General features: G+C 35.6%; 1 protein-coding gene across 11 annotated transcripts in view; it reads left to right on the forward strand.

The window, feature by feature from the left end:
• Window positions 1-26,232, forward strand: part of LOC111063658 (fibroblast growth factor receptor-like 1) — a 369,331-nt gene that overhangs the window by 243,385 nt on the left and 99,714 nt on the right. Inside the window, exon 1 of one of the 11 annotated variants that reach the window (XM_039435852.1) lies at window positions 16,269-16,508. The exons of the other annotated variants lie outside the window; for them this stretch is intronic. The gene's annotated coding sequence lies outside the window, so the exon portion shown is untranslated. Of the gene's footprint in view, window positions 1-16,268; window positions 16,509-26,232 lie in introns of those variants that run through there. 11 annotated transcript variants of the gene reach the window in all.

Here is a 26,232-nt window from a genome sequence, read left to right on the forward strand (position 1 = left end):
AGTAAAAGTTGCGACATAAACGCCCTATACCATGGTATATCTACTACTTACGCTATTGTTTATCTATGGTATAACGTAGCCTTATTAAAGTTGAACTAGTATTGTCTATATGATTCTAATAATTTGTTATTTTATCATGTATTGTGGAGTAATTATGTCTTGATAATGTGTAGTGATTTTATGAAATACTTTGTGAACCTTATACCATAGAGAAACAATAGCTTAAGTAGATATCCCATGGTATAGGGCGCTTATGTCGCAACTTTTACTGTTATCTCAAGCCGATTACTTTCGATTATTGACGATATTTACTGTTTTGACCGGGTAAGAGTGTATGACCGGCACAATATGAGAGACTACCAGCGTCATAAAGCTTCACGGGTAAGAACTAAGTGGACTATCGGCTTGAGATAACAGTAAAAGTTGCGACATAAACTCCCTATACCAAGGGATATCTACTTACGCTATTGTTTCTCTATGGTATAACGTAGCCTTATTAAAGTTTTCAAAATTCAAATTCAAATTGATTCATTCATAAAATTTTACATATTCACAAAATATAAAAGTGTTATAAATTACATGAATAAATTCTCCCTGCCTGGATGATTTGTCCGTGTGCAGGGAGGAGTCGCAAATTATCAGACAGAGGGCAAACACTAGCAATAATAAAATAAATTACAAACCATGAATAATAAATAAATTTGAAAGAATAATGAGAGAGTTTATTTTAATAATAGATTTTAAAACTAAAGATAGGAAAAAAACAATAAATAAATAAAATAAAAGTGTCAGCTCGACGGCGGTTAAAGGGCTGAGTTGGGAGTAATATAGCTTTATTAGCTTAATATAGCGTGGTACTTTGAATGGTATTTTGTGTTCAGAACTAGAAATATTCATCTATATGGAGAATGTTCCTCCGCAGCATCTGAACTGTTCAACAGTTGAACTATTATTGTCTATATTGATTCTTATAATTTGTTATTATTGATTTCATCATGTATTGTGGAGTAATTGAGATTTGATAATGTATAGCCTAGTGATTCTATGAAATACTTTGTGAGCCTTATACACGATTGTATCTACAGGTTAAATGATTGATTGTCCATGTTTTGTAAATTCGTTGAATAATTCTCTACACTGACATCTATTGTAAATTAGTGTACAGGCCACAATATATTGCAAATCAAGAACTATTGACCGAACGTAGTAAGAGTATAGTGAGGTCCACGTTATAATGACAGTATTTGATCAACTTTGGTTTTGCTATCCTTGTCTATCATTCGACAAAGACGGTGGTACTATCCTTTTCTAGGTTCACAACGATGACATTTATGTTTTTGACAGTGTAGAAATATAATTAATTAATGCAGAGAATCGGCATCGCTATTCTTCTATCTTTATCCACTTCCATTATAACGTGGACCTCACTATAGTATATGATACCGTTATCTCGATAGAGCGGGAAAAATAATGTGACTTGCAGTGATGACGTCACTACGTATATAGTGTACGTGTGTAAGGAAGCTATGTATTATTTTTATCGGGGAGAATATGATACCTTAATCTCGATAGAGCGGGACAAATGATGTGACTTGCAGTGATGACGTCACTACGTAAACCGTGTACGTGTGTAAGGGAGCTATGTATTTTTTTTATTTGACCACTGGGCGCAAACCGTGTATGTCCCTTTGTTCAATGTCTTTCTTACAATCTTCATATCAAATCAATCATGCACTACTATTCCTCTTCCTCTTCCTCTTCGTCTTTCTTATCCTCTTCCTCTTCCTCTTCCTCTTCCTCTTCCTCTCCCTCTTCCTCTTCGTCTTCCTCTTCCCCTTCCTCTTCCTCTTCCTCTTCCTCTTCCTCTTCCTCTTCCTCTTCCTCTTCCTCTTCCTCTTCCCCTTCCTCTTCCCCTTCCTCTTCCCCTTCTTGGTGTCCATCATATTTTCATCCAAGAACTCTTATTCTCTCATCTTTTTGGATGCGGCTGCCAGTTTATTTCCTCTTCCTCTTTCTCACACTCTTCCTCTTCCACTACATCTTCCTCTTTTTCACCCTCTCCCTCTTACTCTTCCTCTTCCCCTTCGTCATCCTCTTCCTCTTCCCCTTCGTCATCCTCTTCCTCTTCCTCTTCTTCTTCCCCCTCTTCTTCCTCTTCCTCACACTCTTCCCCTACCGCTCCCTCTACCTCTTCCTCTTCCTCACACTCAACCTCTTTCTCTTCTTCTCCCTTCACTTGGTGCCCATCATATTTTCATCCTAGAACTCTTATTCTCTCATCCTCTTGACTGTTGCCGGGGCAGTTTATTTCCCGACCAGCCAGTGCCTCCCGAAGAATGTTGAACGCCGTTATGATTAATGCTCCACTGCAAAGCTGATAGAGAATCAGCAGCAATGGAAAATTCTTCCGAAATGAATCATGAGCTACAGGGTGTGTCATGAAGAAGAATGGAGTGTGAAGGCACTGAAGAAGTGGGGCGGAAGAAGAAGAAGGAGAAGGAGAAGGAGAAGAAGAAGAAGAAGAAGAAGAAGAAGAAAGAGAGGAGAAGTTGAGGGGAGGGATTTGCTGGAATGGGGCAGAAAAATAGGAACGAAGGGTTTAGTGTCTGGCAGAGATGATAAGAGACTGAGTACGTCAAAAAAAGGATATTTAGATGTTAGGGGATTGAGACGCGAAAAGATTAGATTAGAGTTATTTGTTACAATATCAAGAGTGAAATAGGTTCTTGAGCTACAATACATTTTGGCTCGTTCACTAATCTACAATGAATGTCAGTGTAGAAAATTATTTAACGAATTTACAAAGAATGAAAAGCTATAGTGAGGTCCACGTTATAATGACAGTGGATAAAGATAGAAGAATAGCAATGCCGATCCTCTGCATTAATTAATTATATTTCTACACTGTCAAAAACATAATTGGCATCGTTGTGAACCTAGAAAAGGATGGTACTACCGGCTTTGACGAATGATAGACAAGGATAGCAAAACCAAAGTTGATCAAATACTGTCATTATAACGTGGACCTTACTATACTAATATTAATACGAATATCGGGGCACCCCGCTTCGCTCGTTATTCATTTATAAAATATTGATAAACAGAACACAATATTATTTAAAATGATTGGGGAATGACAAACAGCCACAGCATAAAACTGTTTCTTCCCCGAAGTTCTATTTATACACTATTAATAACCCAGAAAGTAGGTTATGTTCCATACACTTGAATTATTCAGGTTCAATTTTCAATCCAAACATTTGAGAACAAAAAAGTTCCAATTCAGATTATTCACACACCGAATTTAATAACAAAATAACACTCATTAATCACTTAAAGTTGTCAAATAATGATAATCTTTGGATTTTTTTCCACTTTATGTGTAGTTGAGAAGTTGATATTGTGGTAATTATTCATATTGAATGAGAAAGACTAAGATATTGTCAAAAAACCACAGATTTAACCTGTGTTTTTTTTTCATTCAATCTTTGAAAATTATGATATACTCTAGTCTAGAATGATTATCATGTCATGTCAACAAATCAGATTATTCTGATCAAGTCGATTAAAATTTCTAAATAATATTTCTCGACGATTGATTACACAGCTGGAAATAATTCTGTTTCTCTCCCACACACGCTTCTTCTGTTTGGACAGACGACGAAATTATCATCTGTTTTTCCAAGGATGAATAATTATTATCCTTTCCATGTCCTTCAGCGAGTTTTCCCAGGGATGAGACCTAGTACAATCGAGTTTTTATGTCATTAACCTACTATGTTTCAAATTTAGTGAAAATCTTAAGAGCCGTTCTCGAGATCCGTTGGATATCAATAACCATGAATAAATAACCAGATATAATAGTATATTTCGTATCTAGGGCCGAAAATAAGACTTTTCTCGAAATCGGTTTTCAAGTTTTCAAGACTAAAAAAGATTGAGAGCCAGAAAAACATTTTTGCCCATTGTGCGAACGCTATTTTTCGCGACACAGAAAAATAAACAATATATATATATATATATATATATATATATATATATATATAATAATAATAATAATTGTTCACTAAGCACTTCCGAAAGCAGAAGTGGAAGGTGATAGCTCTAGCAAATCTGAGGTGATCTGAATTTCAGGAAATTGTCCAAGTATTTTTATTTTCTATTCTGATTTGTCTAAATAACCTAAAAGATTATGTTCAATTATGTGGGAGGTTGAGTTTATACTTTTTCATTCTTTCAAATGACAATAAGATGATATTATTATAAATGTTTTAATTAGTGAATAATGAACACAAATAATGAAAAGTTTTTTGATCAGCTGTTTTTTGATCACCTTTCTTAGTTCCATGTTAGCGGCTGGAAAGGGTAGACTACTCTTTCCGGCCTATGCCGGAAAGAAACCTGTTCTGACGTCAGTCGAGAGTCGTCTGCAAACAATGTCTTTCAGATCTACATAGGGACTGGAAGACAGCTGCTTTCTGTGCAGTGTGGCAAAAAATATGAACAAATATACAGAAATTTCTCGCTTAATATAATAGGATAATTATTGTAATGTAACAGAATAAATCGGCAGTGTTTCAAGAGACGAGTAGAGATTAGATTAGAGTTGTATGTTACAATATAAGAATACAATAAGTTCATGAGTTACTAGTAGCTATGTGAACAGTAGACCTTACGCAGTTTTCTCATCTACAAGTATCTGATGTCACCTGTTCTAGTTGCTTCATTTGAATTTAAATTCACAGTTGAATAATAATTACTCTTAAAAACTCTTATTCGTTTTCCCCAAGATCAAAAACTCACTCATGTTAATAAACTCAGTTCACGGTTTGAATTTGTATCCCATATGATAATAATTTATCCAGTTCCGTGATAATCTTTCCATCTGATAAAAATATTTCCCAACTATTTTAAAATTTATTTTTTCAATCAAGAATATCATAATTTCTTCAGCATTATTCAGTTTATTTAATCATTTTTATATTTTATTTTCAATAACCTATTGAATTTGTTTTTCAAATGTAAGAATATTGATACTAATGGGCACGCATCATAAAAATGATTGAAACCCTACTTTTCAGAAATAGACACGGCCAGACATCTGGGTAATGCATACAATGAATAATCCACTTGTGAGCTGATTGATTATTAATAATTATATAGTCTGATTGATCCTATCTTCAGTGTTTATGATATACTGTATATAGTGATATCAGAGTATGGAGGAATTCCTTTTCTTTTCATATTATCCTTGAAATGCAAAATTTCAAAAAACCTTGTGAATACATCGACGCGCAGTTGAAAAATGAATATTCCTGCTGAATCTCATAGAATTCTATCAAAGTTGCTCTGTTGTCAAATCGTCTTTCAAAAATTTAGGATTAACAATCAATTAAAAAAATATTCCATCTTAATCATGGAAACTCATTATGGAATTATTGGAAAAGGCTATTTATATATTAAGAGCGTAAAGCATGACTTCATCGCTCGCGCAAAACAGTTATGTCATGACGCGAAGCGGAACGTGATAATTTTGCAAGAGCGATAAAGAAGCATTATGCGCGAATTACATACAAAATGTTTTCTACAACTGCCCAAACCTGTTAAATTACTTATATCGGCGGAGTTTCAATTACCGACTTCCTAGGTTAAGATCTGACCTTTTGGCGAGCTGCTTACCATCAGCAGATCAGCGAGCGTAAAGAGACTCTTCCGCGCATGCGCAAATGATTACCGAGCGTAAAGAAAATCTACTGAGCATGCACAGATGGTTAGCGAGCGAAAAAGTAGATTCTCCTCAGAAATAAGCTGTTCTTCGAGGAGAATTGAGTATGTAATAGTTATTTGTATATCTAGAGTGAAAAGTACGACTTTTTCTCCCTGAGGGAAAAGTTTGAAGCCCGAGGCGAAGCCGAGGGCAACAACTTTCCTGAGGGAGAAAAAGTATTTTTCACTCGTGATGTACACAACATTTTTCCTCCATCCACATTTTTTATAGAAACTGCAAATAAAATCATTTTAATAATACTTACGTATTGGTGACAATGTTTCCTAACAACATAACCTAAAATCTAAAACTTTAAAACCGGCCGTCTGATTGGCACTGCCGATTGCGCTTTCTATCGGCTAAAGTTGTAACAATCAGCTGGGTGTTTACCAAAAATGGCTGACTCCAGATCACGCGGTTCAGATTTGAATTGCAGATCAAAAATATTTGTTGGCTGGTATTTTGAATAGAATAAGATATTTTAAAAATTGTATAAATTTTTATCGTCTACTAATATTAAGAATATAATATCATACAAACATATATTTCATGAGTTGATCAAATTTCTGGTTGTGGTATTGAATTCAGTTGACTCAATGACAGACACCTCTTTATGCTTTCTCATCTGAGCTTAGACCTTCTAACCTATTATAATGTAAGTTTTTAAAATAGAGATGCTTCCCATGTTATTTAAATGGAGTCACTTTTACTCCCTAGGGAGTTTTTCTGTTTTTTACTACCGAGGGCGAAAAAGTGACACTCTAGTATCATGTTTCAGGGAGTAAAGTAAGTACTTTAGCCAGTAGGTAGAGGAAAATTATTTTTTTACGCGCAGTTGTAGAAAAATATAATTTCTTGCTGGAAAAAATATAATTGATTATCTCAAACAAGAATGTACAGTCGATAGTACATCAATAAACCTGTATCAGCTACCGTCTATAGTAGGCTTTAACAAGAAAGAGGTTCGGCAATGTAGTTCTGCCATCATCTTTCTCCACTGCCATTATAACGTGGACCTCACTATAGGATAACCAAAATATATGTATATGAAAGCGAAGAGGCACTCACTCACTGACTGACTGACTCACTCACTCGCAGAACTAAAAATCTACCGGACCAAAAACGTTCAAATTTGGTAGGTATGTTCAGTTGGCCCTTTAGAGGCGCACTAATAAATCTTTTGGCGATATTTCAAATCTAAGGGTGGGTTTTAAGGGTTTAAAATTCTTTTAGCATGTATATTCTTCTTATTCCAATATCTTAAAATTATAATTGAAATGTCCATACCATATGTTAATATAGAACTATAATCTAGAGAGAGTACCTCTTCGAAACAGTTGTTCTGGTAACTAAATTAATAATTTTGTCAGGTTGGCATTAAGTTGAGTTGACTTTGTTAGGTTGGCATCAAGTTGAAGATTGAAATGCATTTATCCAGGACCCCCTAAATACAAATTTATCCAATTAGCCAATTCTCAGCTTTTCTGCGTAACCTCACCTTTTTCAATAATTGATGGAAATATATTTAAAAAAATTCAGTACACAGGTTTAGCTGAGGTGGAAGAATTTTGTTCGCCACAGATACGCCGATATAGTAACAGGTGTTTTTCGAGATCAAATTGACATAAAACGTTCAAATTCGGTATAGAGGTTCCGCTGAGGTCTACATGCAGGCGAGCGAAGCGAGCCCGCTGATCTCATTTTTGGACGATCCAGTCGGGGGTCCAGGGGGCGGAGCTACCTGCCTAGAAGCTAGAATGGCGAGCGAAGCGAGCCTGACGGCTAGTAGGATATAAAAATACTTGGAGTTGAAGTACTCATACTTTAAAGAATGAAACTACACAATTTAACATTTCTTATGAGGCTCGGCAACATTGTTCTGCTATCTCAGTTCACTGTCATTGTAACGTGGGCCTCACTATAAGACAGTGCTATTGAATCGAAAAAATGAAAACCAAATTTCTGTAAACGACATCCGAGAATTCTGAATTTCTGAAAACAGAAAATTCCCTTGTCAGGTAATGTGCTCGTACTTGAATACTATAGCAAGTTGAACAAAGTAATAAGAAGACAATTTGACAATACATCAATAATTCACAAAAAGTTACCATGCTAAAAGAGAATACTTATTATTAGTGGGAAGATTGTATATTTTGTTTTCCACTTAGAATGTCCGCCCATTTAGGATCAAACTTTGTGGTTCCGATCATTAAAATTGTTTTCAAATGTTCATCTGACAAGGAAGTATTTGGTTTTAACAATCTTCATTTTTGGACATGTCTGCTCACACTTGTAGGTAGATACAAAAAGAGGAGACATAGCTTGAGCATGGTTTTTTATGTTTTTAAAGTCTTTTTCTGGGAGAGAACTGTAAAATGGAAGTATATTACCTTCTTTGTAGCGTTCAAACAGGGCCATGTACAGTTCGTGCAGACTATTTGCTAATATCTCGCAATGGTTGATCGCTGCTTGTTTACAGATAATTTTGCACTTATTAAGAAATGAAGTGGCTACTGAATTCACAGTTGTTGTCAAAAATGTGTATAAATATATATTTTTAAAAATCTGTTGCAATAACTCTCGGCGGGCCGGACAAAATCCATCCGCTGGCCGGATGCGGCCCGCGGGCCGTAGGTTGAAGAGCCCTGCTTTAAAGAATGAAACTACACAATTTAACATTTCTTATGAGGCTCGGCAACATTGTTCTGCTATCTCTCTTCACTGTCATTGAAACGTGGGCCTCACTATAAGACAGTGTTATGGAATCGAAAAAATTAAAACTAAATTTCTGTAATACGACATCAGAGATTTCTGAATTTCTGAAAACAGAAAATTCCCTTGTCAGGTAATGTGCTCGTCCTTATACATATACTATAAGAAAATTCCCTTGTCAGGTAATGGGCTCGTCCTTATACATATACTATAAGGACGAGCCCATTACCTGACAAGGGAATTTTCTGTTTTCTCATCGACGCAACTAACTGTATAGGTAGATATGTCTGCTCACATGATGTTACGCTCTTTAAACTCTCAATAACTTTCAACAAACAGTCAATAGCTGAAGGTTGAAAACTTTCCAATGATGATGAAGACTTCTCTCAGCTCATTCAATTTTCCGAGTAAGGAGTACTTGAAATGCTTTCAAAGGATTTTCCAAGTATTCAATTTGTTTGAATGCTCTCAATATTCCAGTTCATTGCTAGAACGGTCTCTATTCATGCGTGAAGTTTCTCAGCGTTTCTCACTTCATCATCACTTCATTGAGCAAAATATGATTTCATCTCTATGATTTCATCTCAAAATATGATTTAATCTCAAAATTTGATTTCATACTATGTCTTCCGTTCAGTAATATTTGAAAAACGAAAAAATCATGTTCATCTCTATGATTTCATCTCAAAATTTGATTTCATACTGTGTCTTCCGTTCAGTGATATTTGATAAACGAAAAAATAATGATTTGATTAACTCTAAGGAACTGAATTTTTTGAACAAACCGATAAGTTCAATAAACTTTTTACATTCCGTAACTTTGGCTGCCGCTGAAGAATATTATTAAAAATCTGGTGTGGCGCACTCACACAACTTTCCTTGTCGTTATGAAAATTTTATCACCTGACGCTAGTGTTAACGCGCATCTCAAGTCTACTAATCAAAGATCTGAGCCAACTGGTGACAAGACAATAACTCTGGAGACACACAAGGTCAGCTATATCTTCATAGTCATCACATCATCATCCATCATGGACTAGGCTTGTAAAGCCTGTTCCGGTGTCCACCGCTTCCTCGGTCTTCCGACGTCCCTTCTCCCATCCAACTGTAACTTCCAAGCTTGTAGTGGAAGACGAGTTGGTGGCATACGGCGCAGGTGATTTGTCCATTTTAATCTGTATTTTTTAATGATTGCTGTTAGTGGTTGCACATTGCACTCACTTCGAATTGTTTCATTACTTATGTGGTCTCGTCTCGAGTATCCTTGAATGCTGCGCAGAAACCTCATCTCTGATGCCTGAATTCGTGAGTAATCATTCTTGGTCTTCGTCCATACCTCACTACCGTATGTCATTAAAGGGATGGCCATTGTCCTATAGAACTTAATCTCAGTCTCTTTTCTGGCCCTTACCGTTTGATGTTCGGTGAATGACTCCACAAATTGAGTTAAACTTTCCTATTCTCTGAGGTATATCACATTCTCTGTCATAGGATACATCACAGCCGAGATATTTAAAGTTGCTCACCTGTTCCATTATTATATAATTCACAACCATTTTGGAACGTAAGGGCCACTTGCCCCGAAATGCCATTACTTTCGATTTCTGAGCTGATATATCTTCATAGTGAATGATTTAATAAAACCAACAGTTTGCAATATTGAATAATCTTATTTTCTCGAATTTCGTGCTTATTTTCAATTTTGGGTGAAAATGTTACTGAACATTAATTGTAGAGATTCTCATGCTCAATCTATTCCACTCAAAATATTTTGTTTAAATTGTATCTGAAGCTTGATAATTGGGAATCTAAAATAAAACTTTGCATAGATGGGGTGGAGCTCCTGGAATTTTTACAGATATAGGATTTGTTGCAGTTGATAGAGCTTATTCAGGTATGAATTTTACTACCTTTTACTACTTTTACTACTTTGAATTTTACTACTTTTAATTTGACTATTTCAGGTATGAATTTGATCAGAACCGTTGGAGCCGTTTTCGAGAAAATCGCGAAAAACCCTGTTTTTGACAACATTTTCGTCTTTTTAGCCGCCATCTTGAATTGCATTTGATCGAAATTGTTCGTGTCGGATCGTTATGGTGTAAGGGCCTTAAGTTCCAAATTTCAAGTCATTCCATTGATTGGGAGATGAGATATCGTGTACACAGACGCACATACACTCATACACACACACACACACACACACACACACACACACACACACACACACACACACACACACACACACACACACACACACACACACACACACACACACATACAGACCAATACACAAAAGCCACTTTTTTGGACTCAGGGGACCTTGAAACGTACAGAAATTTAGAAATTGGAGTACCTTAATTTTTTTCGGAAAGCAATTCGTTCCTACTTTCCTTACCCATGGTAATAGGGCAAGGACAGTAAAAAATGATGATTTGATTAACTCTGAGGAACTGAATTTTTTGAACAAATGGAAAAGTACAATAAAGTTCCGTAACTTCAGCTGCAGCTGAAGAAGATTATTGATAACTTTCCAAAGAGATTTACGTTGAGAATTCCCCAAATTTAGAGTAGAAACAAATAAAGCTCATCGAAGTAGATTTTAAGAAGACCATCGAATATTAATGAGTAGTCCCTCGAAAGCTTTAAATAAAGATACTCTTTAATAATCCTTGATCTGACTTATTTTGAGGGGCAGACCAGGATTAGAGAATCAAGTGACCGAATAACTGGAGCTTTATCAATACTTGTTAACGCTGAAAAAGAAGCCGGACGGAAAAGCTTAATGAAGTCCTGAATATGACATGAGAGAAATTAATTTAGTTAATGGACTGTTGTTAGAGAAGAAGAGATTGGAAATCATTTTCAAAGCCATAATAGATCACATATTATAAAATATCGGGGCACCGAGCTTCGCTCGTTATTTTTATTTATTGACTAGCAGGTAACCCGTGCTTCGCAAGGGTCTATTTTAAAACTTGACGTAATGAAATCTAGAAAAATTTAAATAGGCCTATAATAATCCTCGGTTGATTAAGAATCCATAAGCAGCATTTCAAGTAAATCAGTCCAGTAGTTCAGACGTGATGATGAGTCGAACATAATTTCCCTATCCTCTACACGTTTTTAAGCCAGTTCTTTCCTCTATTATAGTATAGAAGATGATAGATAGATGGATATGGTATCATTCTCTAAACTTTAATAAAAGAAATGAATGAGAATAAATTTTGAAAGGTATGAGATATCGATGTGCGATTTTCACCATACCTTTTCTCTGGAAATCCTGTATCGAAATCATGTATCATATGACCACTTTTCAATTAAAAAAAGAAGTTGGATTCAAAATGGTGGTTCCAAAATGGCGGATAAAATTTGGTTGGGACGGAAAACCTGTTTTTACCAATCGAAATGGATCCCCAAACATACCTATGTTCTAATTTCCCTTTTGAGAGAAACGTTCTGCTGCTTCCTTACAACAACTGAAAGCATGACAAATAATTGAAAACTTGACAAACTGAAAACTTGATGTAATCAAATATTGAAGAGTTTAAAATAGGTTTATAAACATCCTCAGTTAAGCAAGAATCTATATGCAAAATTTCAAGTTAATCAGTCCAGTAGTTCAGACGTGATGATGCGTCAAACATAATTTTCCCATTCTACTTTACACCTGTATACCTGTATAATCCAGTTCTTTCCTTTATTATAGTATAGAAGATAATAGATGGATGGATAATCATTGTTATTTTACTAAAAGATAGGATAAGTTGAATAGTTTCCCTTTCAGAGGGAGTTTTGACAACCCACAAAACTCATTTTTCATTTGAAGATATAATAAAAATGTGCATATGACCTTATTTTTTCGCTCAGCTTGCCAAAATACCCCTCATTCCAATATTAGAATGTTCGACTGACTGTACAGTGAGTCAGTCATTCTAATTCCGATTCTTATTTTCGACCATATGATTTGGTGATTTTTTTATGAAATCGTGTGTACCATTGATGGAATTTGAACATTAATTCTGAAAGATCTAGGAGAATAATTGAAATTTGGGCTTCCAGGTACACGAGATTGATATTTTTAGAATCAATGTGCAAAATTTGGAGATCTAAATCATTCCCGTTTTTCCGGTATGCAATCCACAAGTTGACATGTTCTGATGCGAACAAACGAACAAACACAGCCCTACTCTCTCTTATTATATAGATAAACAGAACACAATTATCTAAAATTAATTATTGTTTATACGTCACCTTATGAGTTTCAGGGATGCGATATTTTGATTTTCCACAGAATCACTCGCTCACTTTCTACTATCCACAGACGATGAAAGTCTCAGTTGTTTTTCCAAGAACGAATTAACCTTTCAAAGTCGTTCAGCGAGTTTTCCCAGGGATGAGACCCAGTACAATAGAATTTTCATATAATAAACCCACTATGTTCCAATTTTCGTGAAAATCGTGAGAGCCGTTTTCAAGATCTGTTGAGCATAAATATATAACCATATAACCATATAACCACATAACCAGATAATCACAAAAGAAATATCTATAAGGAAATTGCTCGCTTAATATAATAGGATTATAGACTACATGTATTATTCTCTAATTTATCGGACAAGAGAAAAGAGCTCCAGTTTGAGACTTGATTTTCTGTGAGATTAAAATTGGAATTTATTCACAACACTGACATGTTCTACAATATTATTATTGACCGAGCGTAGTGAGGTCTAAGATTCAAGTCGACGGTTTTGTATTTCTCTTTTATGTTTATATGTTCCGCATCTACGGCGAAACGCAGCAATAGATTTTCATAGAATTGACAGGTATGTTCCTTTTTACTTTCCTTGCCCTATTACCATAGGTAAGGGAAGTATTGCTTTCCGCAAAAAATTAAGTACCCCAATTTCTAAATTTCTATACGTTTAAAGGTCCCCTGAGTCCAAAAAAGTGGTTTTTGGGTATTGGTCTGTATGTGTGTGTGTGTGTGTGTGGGTGTGTGTGTGTGTGTGTATGAGTGTATGTGCGTCTGTGTACACGATATCTCATCTCCCAATTAACGGAATGACTTGAAATTTGGAACTTAAGGTCCTATCACTATAAGGATCCGACACGAACAATTTCGATCAAATGAAATTCAAGATGGCGGCTAAAATGGCGAAAATGTTGTCAAAAACAGGGTTTCTCGTGATTTTCTCGGAAACGGCTCCAACGATTTTGATCAAATTCATACCTAAAATAGTCATCGATAAGCTCTATCAACTGCCACAAGTCCCATATCTGTAAAAATTTCAGGAGCTCCGCCCCATCAATGCAGATAGAATCCCAATTATCAGGCTTCAGATACAATTGAAACAAAAAAAAATCAAGTGGAGTAGATTGAGCATGAAAATCTCTACAATTAATGTTCAGTAACATTTTCACCTAAAATTGAAAATAAGCTTTAAATTCGAGAAAATGTGATTATTCAATTGCGAATTATTGTTGATTCTATTAAATCATCCACTTTGAAGAGATAGCAGACCTCATGTGTGTCTCCATCGTTATAACCCTGTCACCAGCTGGCTCAAATCACTGAATAGTAGACTTGACATGCGCGGGAACACTAGCGTCAGGTGATCAATTTTCATAACGGCAAGGAAAGTTGTGTGAGTGCGCCACACCAGATTTTTGAATTTCACGTCGACGTATATATAAGATTTCTTTAAATTTTGTATATTGGGGATAATTCAAAAAGGAAAGGAGTCTCCTTCGAACGACAATATTACCTTAGAAATCGGACAATAGAATATTCTATCATAAATAAGCTGTCGAGTAGATTATAAATTGCTTGCCATGACGCATGCAATTCAATATCTCAATGTAACTTGGTGAAAAATCAGCTGTTGTGTGGACTATTTATTGCAAGCAATGTGGCATGCAATTAATAACTCGAAGTAGCATATTATTTTTCCTCGACTTTTCTCTGCTTCAAACTCAGTAAGCTTTTGCTGATAGTAGCATAGCTGTTTACATCAAATTATTGCATTGTCGATACAACAACCCAAACAGCCATTAGTCGTTTATACACCGATATCTCGCCGACACGACAGGACAGGACATGAATTTACTCTGATGGACAGTATTAAAGGAGAGTGTGGTTTACAACTGCGCGAGGTCTACTGTTCACATTACTACTAGTATAGTAAATGGATGATGTTCATGAAGTAGAGATCGAAAATCATTTTCATTATTATTATTATAGAATACACATTTATTATTCACTAATTTATTGGACAATAGAAACTGAGTTCTAGTTAGAGACTTGATGTTTTTGAAGATAAACAAATTCGAGTTATAAGGAGGCTGATTTCGACGGACTAAAGGATTTAAACTTTTTAAGAGTGGGGGGAGGGTGATTTCGTGTCAGTCATGGGTGAATAACATCTCCAAGTATTCCTTATATTTATGTGAATTATCAACCGCTCTGTAGCCTACAATATAAAGCTAGTTGACCGAACGTAGTGAGGTCTATGTTTCAACTCGATTTGCTTTTGTCTGTCTGTACGTGATTACAGCCGAACGCGTTGATAGAATTCTATGAGATCTGGCAGGAATATTCCTTTTTTAACTGCGCGTCGATGTATACACAAGATTTTTTCAAATTTCGCATTTCAAGGATTATAATATGAAAGGAAAAGGAATTCCTCCATACTCCGATATCACTTAATACTCAATCAGCTGACAAGTGGATTATTCATTGCATGCATTACACAGAATATCGGGGACCGAGCTTTGCTCTGGAAAGCATAAAAAATTTATCACGAAAGAAGAAATCATAATAACATTCATACAGAAATTTTCCACCTGATCACAGTAAATTGAGATTAATTCCCAGAGGAATGCAAAAATTTCCCTCACAAAGGCCCAGTCGCACAAAATCACACAAAAAGGTTGAATTTCAATCCTGATTAACTTCACGTGAACCAAATCAGGGAAGACCATTTCAAAAAGATGGATCTACTGGAATTGATCAGGATTGAAAATAACCCGGATTTTTGCAACCGGCACTAAGTACCTGATTGAATGATTACAAAAGTTCAACAGTTGAGTCATAATGTTGACACAGTCCCACACACATGAACTCGCTCATTCACTTCCATCATCAACAGACGACGAAATATTCATTATTATCAGCTGTATTCCCAAGGATGAATGATAATTATCCTTTCAATGTCCTTCAGCGAGTTTTCCCAGGGATGAGACCTAGTGCAATCGACTCTCTATATTATAAACCTACTATGTTCTGAATTTCGTGAGAATCGTTGGAACTGTTTTGGAGATCCGGTGAAATTCAAACATATAAACATCTGAACATCTAAACATCTCAACATCTAAACATCTAAACATATAAACAGAAGTTGCTCGTTTAATAGTATAGGATGTCTGAAGAAGCCAGTGAACAGGTGACACCAGATACTTGTGGATGAGAAAACTGCGTGAGGTCTACTGTTCACAGAACTACTAGTATCTACTAATGTCTCAAACTTCATATCACTTCTTGTCCACTCCAAGTATGAAGCTCTCGACTTAGATATTCGAGTACCTGATAATCCAAAGTCTATTGTGAGACTGTCGGAAATAGAGAATGTCTCACATTCTGATAACTGTCTCAGATTCTCGTAGAGAATGTGGGACAGAATTTACAGTGGCTTTGCTAAACTTCTGTACAATTTGATGCAACAAACCGAGCTCAGATAAGTGCTTCCCATTAAATTGCATGAGGAGCACTGATAAAATGTGTACCATTATTATACGTATATGGTTTCACAAGGACGGTATATATTATGTGTTAATATCCAAGTATATGCATACGATATATAGAGCTGTAACAACGAACTTCGAGAATACAAGTTAGTGTGGAAAGATAGTTAGTTATATGTATAGTGCGGTCCACGTTATAATGACAGTATTTGATCAACTTTGGTTTTGATATCCTTGTCTATCATTCGACATAGACGGTGGTACTATCCTGAAACAGCTGTAGATGGTAAGAAAGTGAGTGAGCGAGTGAGTATGTGAAAAATCAAAATATTGCATTTAAGAGAATTGTGTTCTGTTCATCAATAAATCCTTTTATATTAAGCGAGCAATTTCTGTATTTATATATCTGGTTATTCTATATGTGGTTTAATATTTTTATTAAATTCATCCTTGGCTGAAACAGCTGTGGATGGTAAGAAAGTGAGTGAGCGAGTGAGTATGTGAAAAATGAAAATATTGCATTTTAGAGAATTGTGTTCTGTTTATCAATATATCCTATTATATTAAGCGAACAATTTCTGTATTTATATATCTGGTTATTTTATAAGTGGCTATTTCCATATCCGGCTATTTTCATATCTAGTTATTTATGTTCAACGGATCTCGAAAACGGCTCTAACGATTTTGACGAAATTTGGAACATAGTATGTTTATCATGTTTATCAATAAATCCTATTAGCGAGCGATTTCTGTATTTATATATCTGGTTATTTTATATGTGGCTATTTTTGTTTAATGGATCTTGAAAACGGCTCTAACGATTTTCACGATATTTGGAACATAGTAGGTTTATGATATAAAGATTCGATTGCACAAGGTCTCATTCTTTGGAAAACTCGCTGAACGACATTAAAAGGATAATTCATCCTTGGCTGAAACAGCTGTGGATAGTAAAAAAGTGAGTGAGGGAGTGAGTATGTGAAAATCAAAATATCGCTTCCTCGAAATTCATAAGATGACATATAACCAACTGTGAAATATAAACACGATCATTTTAGAGAATCGTGTTCTGTTTATCAATAAATAAAAACAACGAACGAAGCTCGATGCCCCGATATTAATACAATAATACAATTAATACAATAATATCGGGTCACCGAGCTTCGCTCATGAGTACAAAAGCATAGAAGCATAAAAGCATAGTTAATTATATTTATTTATTGATACACATATTACAATTTTTTCAATTGATTTGGGGAGGACCAACAGACACAGCCCAAGACTGTTTCTTCCCCGGATTTTTATGTATACACTATAAATAGTCCAAAAAGTCGCTTATGTTATATAAACTTGAATTCAGGTCCAATTTTCAGTCCAAACTTTTGAAAACAATAAACTTCTAATCTAGATTGTTTACAAACCAAATTTAATGACAAAATAACACTCAATAATCACTTAAAACTGTAAAATAATTATTAACTTTGAAAATATTGATATACTTTAATTTAGAATGATAAACTATGTTTGCCACAATATTTGTTAATATGAATAAAAAAATAATGTATCTTGAATAAATCTCATATTGGTCATGTCAACAAATCGGTTATTTCGATCAAGTCGATTAAAATTTTTAGATAGTACCATAGAGAAACAATAGCGTAAGTAGATATCCCATGGTATAGGGAGTTTATGTCGTAACTTTTACTGTTATCTCAAGCCGATTACTGTCGATTATTGTCGATTTTTACTGTTTTGTTGGGGTGATAGTGTATGAACGGCACAATATGAGAGACTACCAGCGTCACACAGTTTCAAGGAAGAGAACTACGTGGACTATCGGCTTGAGATAACAGTAAAAGTTACGACATAAACTCCCTATACCATGGGATATCTACTTACGCTATTGTTTCTCTATGATAGTACTTTTCATGAGATCCGCTGATTTATTGCAATAGTTCAACAGCTGAACATAATTCTGTCTCCATCCCATCCAGGCACTCTCATCTTCCGTTTTCAACAGACGACGAAATTATCATATGTTTTTCCAAGGATGAAAAATTATTATCCTTTTCATGTCCTTCAGCGAGTTTTTCCAGGGATGATACCTAGTGCAATCGATTTTTTATATCATAAACCTACCATGTTCCAAATTTCGTGAAAATCATTAGAGCCGTTTTCGAGATCCGTTGGACATGAATAAACATATAAATATTTTTTTGTGTAGTTGAGAAGTTGATATTGTGGTTGTTATTCATATCAAATAAAAAGACTAAGAAATTGTCAAAAAACCACTGATTTGTTGATACTTATTAGAAAGACCGGTTTCGGCTGTTACAACATTGTAAATCTCTGATGAGCTAAAACTATATATATAAGAGCAGCAGAATTTATACTATATAGTGAGGTCCACGTTATAATGACAGTATTTGATCAACTTTGGTTTTGCTATCCTTGTCTATCATTCGACAAAGCCGGTGGTACTATCCTTTTCTAGGTCCACAACGATGCCAATTATGTATTCGATAGTGTAAAAATATAATTAATTGATAAAGAGAATCGGCATCGCTATTCTTCTATCTTTATCCACTGACATTATAAAGTGGACCTCACTATAGTGGGCGAGTACTGCTATTGGTCAAGGGCATGAACGCCTGCCATTGGCCCAGCTAGACAGTCTGTGGCTTAAGCCGACATTTTGTGACACCGTTAAGTGGGAGGAGACTGTCTAGCTGGGCCAATGGCAGGCGTTCATGCCCTTGACCAATAGCAGTAGTCGCCTACTGGTATAAATTCTGCTGCTTTTATATATAGTTTTAGCAAATCAGGTATTTACAATGTTGTAATAACTGACACCGATCTTTCTAATAAGTATCAACAAATCTGTCGTTTTTTTCCAAGTTCTTAGCCTTTTTATTTAATATAAATATAATATACAGGAATTGCTATAGTGAGGTCCACGTTATAATGACAGTGGATAAAGATAGGAGAATAGTGATGCCGATTCTCTGCATTAATTAATTATATTTCTACACTGTCAAAAACATAATTGGCATCGTTGTGGACCTAGAAAAGGATAGTACCACCGGCTTTGTCGAATGATAGACAAGGATAGCAATTCCAAAGTTGATCAAATACTGTCATTATAACGTGGACCTCACTATAGCTTAATATCTAATAGGATCACAACTTTTCTTGGCTTTTTACTGCTTCCAATATAACATCTGAATGAATATCAGAGGCATTTTAAGCGAATTCTCCAGTTAGTTTTGAGTGGCTTAATTAACAGTTATTGGAATAAACAATGTTATTAAAAAACCATCGAACGGCTGAAAGAACTCGCTTGTTTCTGACACAGCAAAAATCAATTCATTAAACGCTCATGAAAACTTCCTGATTCTCTATTTTTCTACATTTTCCCCTCTCAAATCTGAGTCGTGAGTCCGAATATAATAAGAAAGAAAAGCCTGTACAGGAAGCAGGGGGCGATTAATGTTTCAAAGATTGTTAGAACTTCGAGTGTCGAAAGAAACGAGCAGTTTTTGTTCATGATTTTTCTCTCTGAAAGCATAGAGACAGGCTCCTCCCCATCCCTGCCCCGGGCTGAGTTCATTAGAAGAAGAAGGAGAAGAAGAAGAAAAAGAATGAGGAGGAGGAGGAGCAGTAGAAGAAGGAGAAGAAGAATAAGAAGAAGAAGAGGCTGAGTTCATTAAAAAGAAGGCGAACTCAAAAAAAAAAAACTGAATGCTCTGGAGCTCGACAGGATGAATAGACGCGAGGAAAAATAGAAAGAGAGCAAGTTTTTCCTTTCTGAACAGTTTTCTTTCATTCATTGCAATGTTTTTCTCCTTAATCTGTCATACCGGCTTGACCTCCTTATTGAAGTTTCCGGAGAAAACATTTTCATCACAGATAATAAATACTGTACTAGAAAATAGTTTACTCTTCGTTAAAATTGAAAAGCTGTTGTTGAATGATTCTCACATTTTTCAATACTATATAAAACTAGCTGTCAGGCTCGCTTCGCTCGCCTGCATTTTTCATTTGAGCATTTTTATCATATGTTAGGACAATCCAGTCGGGGGTCCAGACTCAACCTCTGGCTAAACAGATATGGCGAGCGAAGCGAGCCTGACGGCTAGTAATATAATATTCCCAGGATTGAAGTAGCAGTGCCCAATCAATTTTTCCGCGATGAATGCATTTCTACCTTCAACTTGGTGCCAACCTAACAGAGTCAACTCAACCTGACAAAGTTATTAATTTAGTTGCCAGTTAACAACTGTTTCGAAGAGGTACTCTATCTAGATTATAGTTCTATAGTAACATATGATATGGAAATTTCAATTATAATTAAGAGATTGGGAGAAGAAGAATATACATGCTAAAAGACGAACTTCGAACCCTTAAAAACAACCCTTAGAGTTAAAATATTGCCAATAGATTTCTTAGTGCGCCTCCAAAGGGCCAACTGAACATACCTACCAAATTTGAACGTTTTTGGTCCGGTAGATTTTTAGTTCTGCGAGTGAGTGAGTCAGTGAGTGCCATTTCGCTTTTATATACATATAGATACATATGAACATGATGCATGCGAGAAATCATAATAATGAGTAAATCATACGGATTCTGATGTTTGATCAAAGTTTTACTTATTTACCGAGCGAAGTGAGGTCTCAGATTCAAGTCGACGGTTTTGCATTTCTCTTTATGTTTATATGTTCCGCATTTACAGAGAAACGCGGCATAGATTCTCATAAGATTTGACAGGTATGTTCCTTTTTGATTTCGTGGGGTAAGGTGTTCTGAAATTTGACATTCTTAGGATAATACAAAAAGAAAAGGAGTCACCTTCGAACACCAATATTACCGTAAAAATCATACTATTGAATTATTCATCATAAATCAGCTATCGTGTGGATTATTAATTGCATGCAATGACGCATCCAATTGATAACGCATACATTAATATCTCAATGTAACTTGGTAATAAATCAGCTGTCGTGTGGACTATTAATTGCATGCGTCATTGCAGGCAATTTTTATACATTGCATGCAATGAATATGCAATGACGCATGCATTTAATAGCTAAAATAACATAGTATTATCTCTCGAACTTTCTCTGCTTTCAACTCGGGCTAACCTGTTGCTATTATGTTTTGAAGGTGACTAGCTTTGATGTTAGTTGACCGAGCGAAGTGAGGTCTAAGATTCAAGTCGACGGTTTGGCATTTCTCTCAATGTTTAAATGTTTATATGTTGCATATTTACGGCGAAACGCGGTAATAGATTTTAATGAAATTTGACAGGTATGTTCCTTTTTTAATTACGCGTCGACGTAGCCTATATACAAGATTTTTGGAAATTTTGCATTTCAAGGATAATATAAAAGGAAAAAGGAGCCTCTTTCATACGCCAATATTAGAGTGAAAATCAGACTATAGAATTATTCATCATAAATCAGCTGACAAGTGATTACACAGATGTGTGGAGAAGCCAGTCTATTGCTGTGTTTCCATAAGGTCTATAGCTTCAATCAGGTACTTGTGGATGAGAATACTGCGTGAGGTCTACTGTTCACAGAACTACTAGTAAGTAAATCATGAGAATTCTGAAGTTTCACTTATAATATCGGGGCACCGAGCTTCGCTCTGAATTACATAAGCATAGAAGCATAATTCATATTTATTTATCTATTTAATGATACACGGAACACAATAGTTCTTCTGTGTTCCAAATCCAAAAATGATTGGGGAGGGACCAACAGGCACTGTATCTTCCCCGAATTTTGATTTATACACTATAGTCCAAAAATTAGGTTATGTTCCATACACTTTTGATTTTAAGTTCAATTTCCAGTCCAAACATTTGAAAACAGAAAATTTCCAATTCAGATTGTTTATAAACCAAATTGAATAACAAAATAACACTCATGAATCACTTTAAACTGTAGAATTATCATTAACTTTGAAAACTCTGATAATACTCTTATTTATAATGATATACCATGTCATGTCGACAAATCAGATATTTTTGATCTAGTCGATTGAAATATTCTATAGTGAGGTCCACGTTATCATGGCAGTAGATAAAGATAGGAGAATAGCGATGCCGATTCTCTGCATTAATTAATTATATTTCTACACTGTCAAAAACATAATTGGCATCGTTGTGGACCTAGAAAAGGATAGTACCACCGGCTTTGTCGAATGATAGACAAGAATAGCAAAACCATAGTTGATCAAAGATTAATACTCAACGTGTGTAATCTCTATTAAAACATGTAGGATAGAGTGAATTCCAATCAACGAACTATAAAATATTATAACTGATTTATGTCATCTGTTTTGCATAACATCTGGTTTCTGGTATACTACATCTTCCCCCTTTCTTCTTAAGTTCAACCTGCATATCGCAGTTGATCTGCGTGGCATCTTTTTTGTAGCCTCTACCTGATCTGTCTAGTACCCATACGCCATCGCCCTCTCCGAACACCTTTGCGTTGACTCTCGGCTTGCTGTTCCCTTGTCTAACTAACTCTTCGTCTACTCTGTCGTTAACATCTGGTAGTAATAGATCTATTTTGCAGCGTAACTCGCGACCGAACATCATAAAAGCAGGTGCTTTTCCCGTTGCTCTCTTTGGGGATGTTCTATGAGCGAATAAAAATTTATTTAGTTTTTCTTGTAAGGTGCCAGTACTTCCTTTTGGAATTCCCATACGTTCTTTGAACGTTCGTACACAACGCTCCGCCAATCCATTGCTTTTTGGGTGATATGGGGTGATACGTGCATGTTTTATGTTCAGTTCTTTGCAGAAATTTTGGAATTCATACGAAGTCAGTTGAGGACCGTTGTCACTCACAATTATTCTTGGGTAGCCAAATTTAGAAAATAGATCTTGTAATATATTGATCGTGGATTTTGTTGTGGTTGTTGACATGGGTATTACTTCGAGCCATTTCGATCTAGCATCTACAACGACTAACCACATTTTCCCTAAAAATGGTCCTGCGAAATCTATGTGGATTCTAGACCACACTTCTGTTGGAAGAGTCCATGAGAAAAGTGGCATCTCAACATCTCTGTTTCTGTTTTCTTGACATGCGGTGCAGTGTTTTACATGTTCCTCTAAATCTTTGTCCAGTCCAGGCCACCATACTTGGAATCGTGTTTTTCCTTTCATTGCTACAATTCCTGGATGACCTTCATGGAGAATTTGTAGTACTTTTGTTCTTAATCTTGTGGGTATGACTAAACGACCCGACCAGAGGAGTATGCCATTTTCAAATGATAGTTCTTCTCGTTTATTGTAATATGGTAGTAGTTCTTTGTTTACATTTGTATCTGTTGTCCAACCACTTCGGAGATAGTTTGTAACTTTTGCAAGTGTTGTGTCATGTTTTGTTGTTTCTTGTAAGCTCTTTGTTGATAATGGTATATCTTGAAATCGAAGGTGGAAAAGATGTGCTCTATTGTTTTCCCCTAACTTTTCGTTTTTTGACTTCAATACACTTTTCAAAAGGAAACCTTGATAGCATATCCGCCATTGCATTATCTGCACCTCTGTGATAATTTATTGAGTAGTCGTATGAGCTCAAAATTAAAGCCCATCTAGCAATACGGTTGGAAACAACTTTTGGAATAGAGTCATTTTCACCGAAAACTTTCACTAAAGCTTTATGATCAGTACGAATCTCAAAGTGTCTGCCATAGAGGAACTGTTCAAAACGTGTTACTCCGATAATTAAACCTAATGCTTTTTTTTCAATCACACTGTAGCTTTGTCAAGTCGTCTTGATGCGAACAAAATTGGCCTTTCAGTACCATCAGTATATCTGTGAAAAAGAGCTGCACCTAATCCGACTTCACTTGCGTCTGTGGCAAGAATTAGAGGAAGTGATTCATCATAATGAGCTAAAGTATCTGATGTTGTTAATAAATGTCTCAATTTTGTAGCGATTTGTTCATGTTTTTTATCCCAGTGCCAATTTGCTCCTTTTTGAAGTAATTTGTGTAACGGAACGCACAGTGATTGTAAATGTGGAACAAATTTACTGTAGTAGATGATTGATCCCAAGAAGGATCTTAGTTCTTTGACATTTTTCGGTGATGGCATATCTTCTACGGCTTTGATGTGTTCAGTTGTGGGGTGTATACCTGTTTGATCTATTCTGTGTCCCAAATAGTTTACTGATTCCTCAAACCATTTACATTTTGTGGTTTGTACTCGAAGTCCATTGTTTTCAAAACGTTTTAACACTTCCCTGACTCTGTTAATGTGTTCTTCTCTTGTGGGAGCTGTTATTATTACATCGTCTAAAAGACATGCAACGCCTTCCAAGCCAGCCAAGATTTGATCCATTTTACACTGAAAAGCTGCTGTTGCTATTTTTATCCCAAGAGGAAGGCGTGAATATCTGAAAAATCCTTTATGAGTAGAAATAGTGAGATACTTTTGTACAGAAGTATCAACTTCCATTTGTAGATATGCATCCTTCAAATCAATAATTGTGAATTCTTTCCCTCCTGTAAGTTTTGAAGTGATTTCTTCAAACCTAGGTAGGGGATAGTTGTCTGGACTTATAAACTTGTTTATGGTGGTTTTAAAATCAGCACATATCCGGACTGCTCCTGTAGGTTTCACCACAATAACTATTGGTGAGGACCATGTGATAGGTTCTTCACTTGTGTTTACAGGTGATAGTACATTACTGTCTACTAAACGTTGTAGTTCCATTTCTACTGCTTTTATTAAGGAAAACGGAACTGGACGTAGTTTTGCAACTATTGGTATGGCATTTTTTGACATGTGGAAAAGTACCTTGCAGTTCTTTATTGTTCCCAGATTTGGATTGAAAACATCAGAAAAATCTGTGATTATTTTCTTTACCAAAACTGAGTTCTTTTTTGGTGGAGAGCTTATCGTTTTTTTTACTGAGCATATTTCAGCACCGGGAGGTAAGGGTAGATTGAATTTGAGGACCCAATTAAGTCCAAACAAAGGTATGTCATCTTTCTTTATAACAATTACTGGTAATTTTCTGGAGTCACCAAAAGCATTGACATTTATATGTGTTTCTCCAAGTGTTTCAATGTCAATCCCTGTGTATGCCGTGAGGTTTCTTGTTGGTTTTTAAATGGGACTTCCAATTTTTTTCCATAATTTCTCGTTAATAACGCTGTAAGCGGCACCTGGATCATACAGCATTTTCACTGTGTTGTTGTTGAGTTTAACGTTCACCATTACTTTACAGCCTTTTTCCAGAGTTCTTATATGTTCAATATCGGAAAGTGACAGGTTGTCATCTTCTATTGATAAATTTTCGTGGACCTGATTTATCTGTTTGTCTTTTACAATTGTAGCGTTCCCTACTTTTAGACATGTTCTAGCAAAATGGTTCTTACCTCCGCAAGCTTTACAAAATTTGTTATTTGCAGTGCACATGACACCATCAGAATGTCGCCGGTTTCCACAACGGAGACAATGTGTATTTTTGTTCAATTTTAGAGTCGATTTCTTTTCATATTTTCGTTGTACTTTTGAGGGTTAGATTCCATTGCCTGATGTTCATCAGAAATTTTTACTCTATTCAAATTTGTAGAACTGTTTTTAATTTCTTGCTGTTAACGGTTTCTAGTAATTTTGCTGATTCTACTATTTTTGTAAAAGTTGTTTGTGTTGATGCATGCATTCTCAATAACTCAAGTTGCCAACTATCGTTGTTGATGCCTAATATGAACTGATCTCTTAAACGTTCATCCAGGTTATCACCAAAATTATAATTTCCTTCGAGAAACCTTCAATCTAGTTCAAATTGAGTTATGGTCTCACCTTCATTCCGGAATCGTCGAGAAAAACAAACTCTCTGGGATAGAGGTGCTTGTGGTTTCGTGTAGTATTTGTTTAAGACTTCTATCGCATCATTAAATCCAATGTTGTTTATGGGGGTAAGATGCATAGAATCGAAAACTATCTTGAATGGTTGCGGTCCCAGATTCTCAAGTAGTAA

The sequence above is a fragment of the Nilaparvata lugens genome, chromosome 9 (assembly GCF_014356525.2).
Source record: "Nilaparvata lugens isolate BPH chromosome 9, ASM1435652v1, whole genome shotgun sequence".
Taxonomy (NCBI): domain Eukaryota; kingdom Metazoa; phylum Arthropoda; class Insecta; order Hemiptera; family Delphacidae; genus Nilaparvata; species Nilaparvata lugens.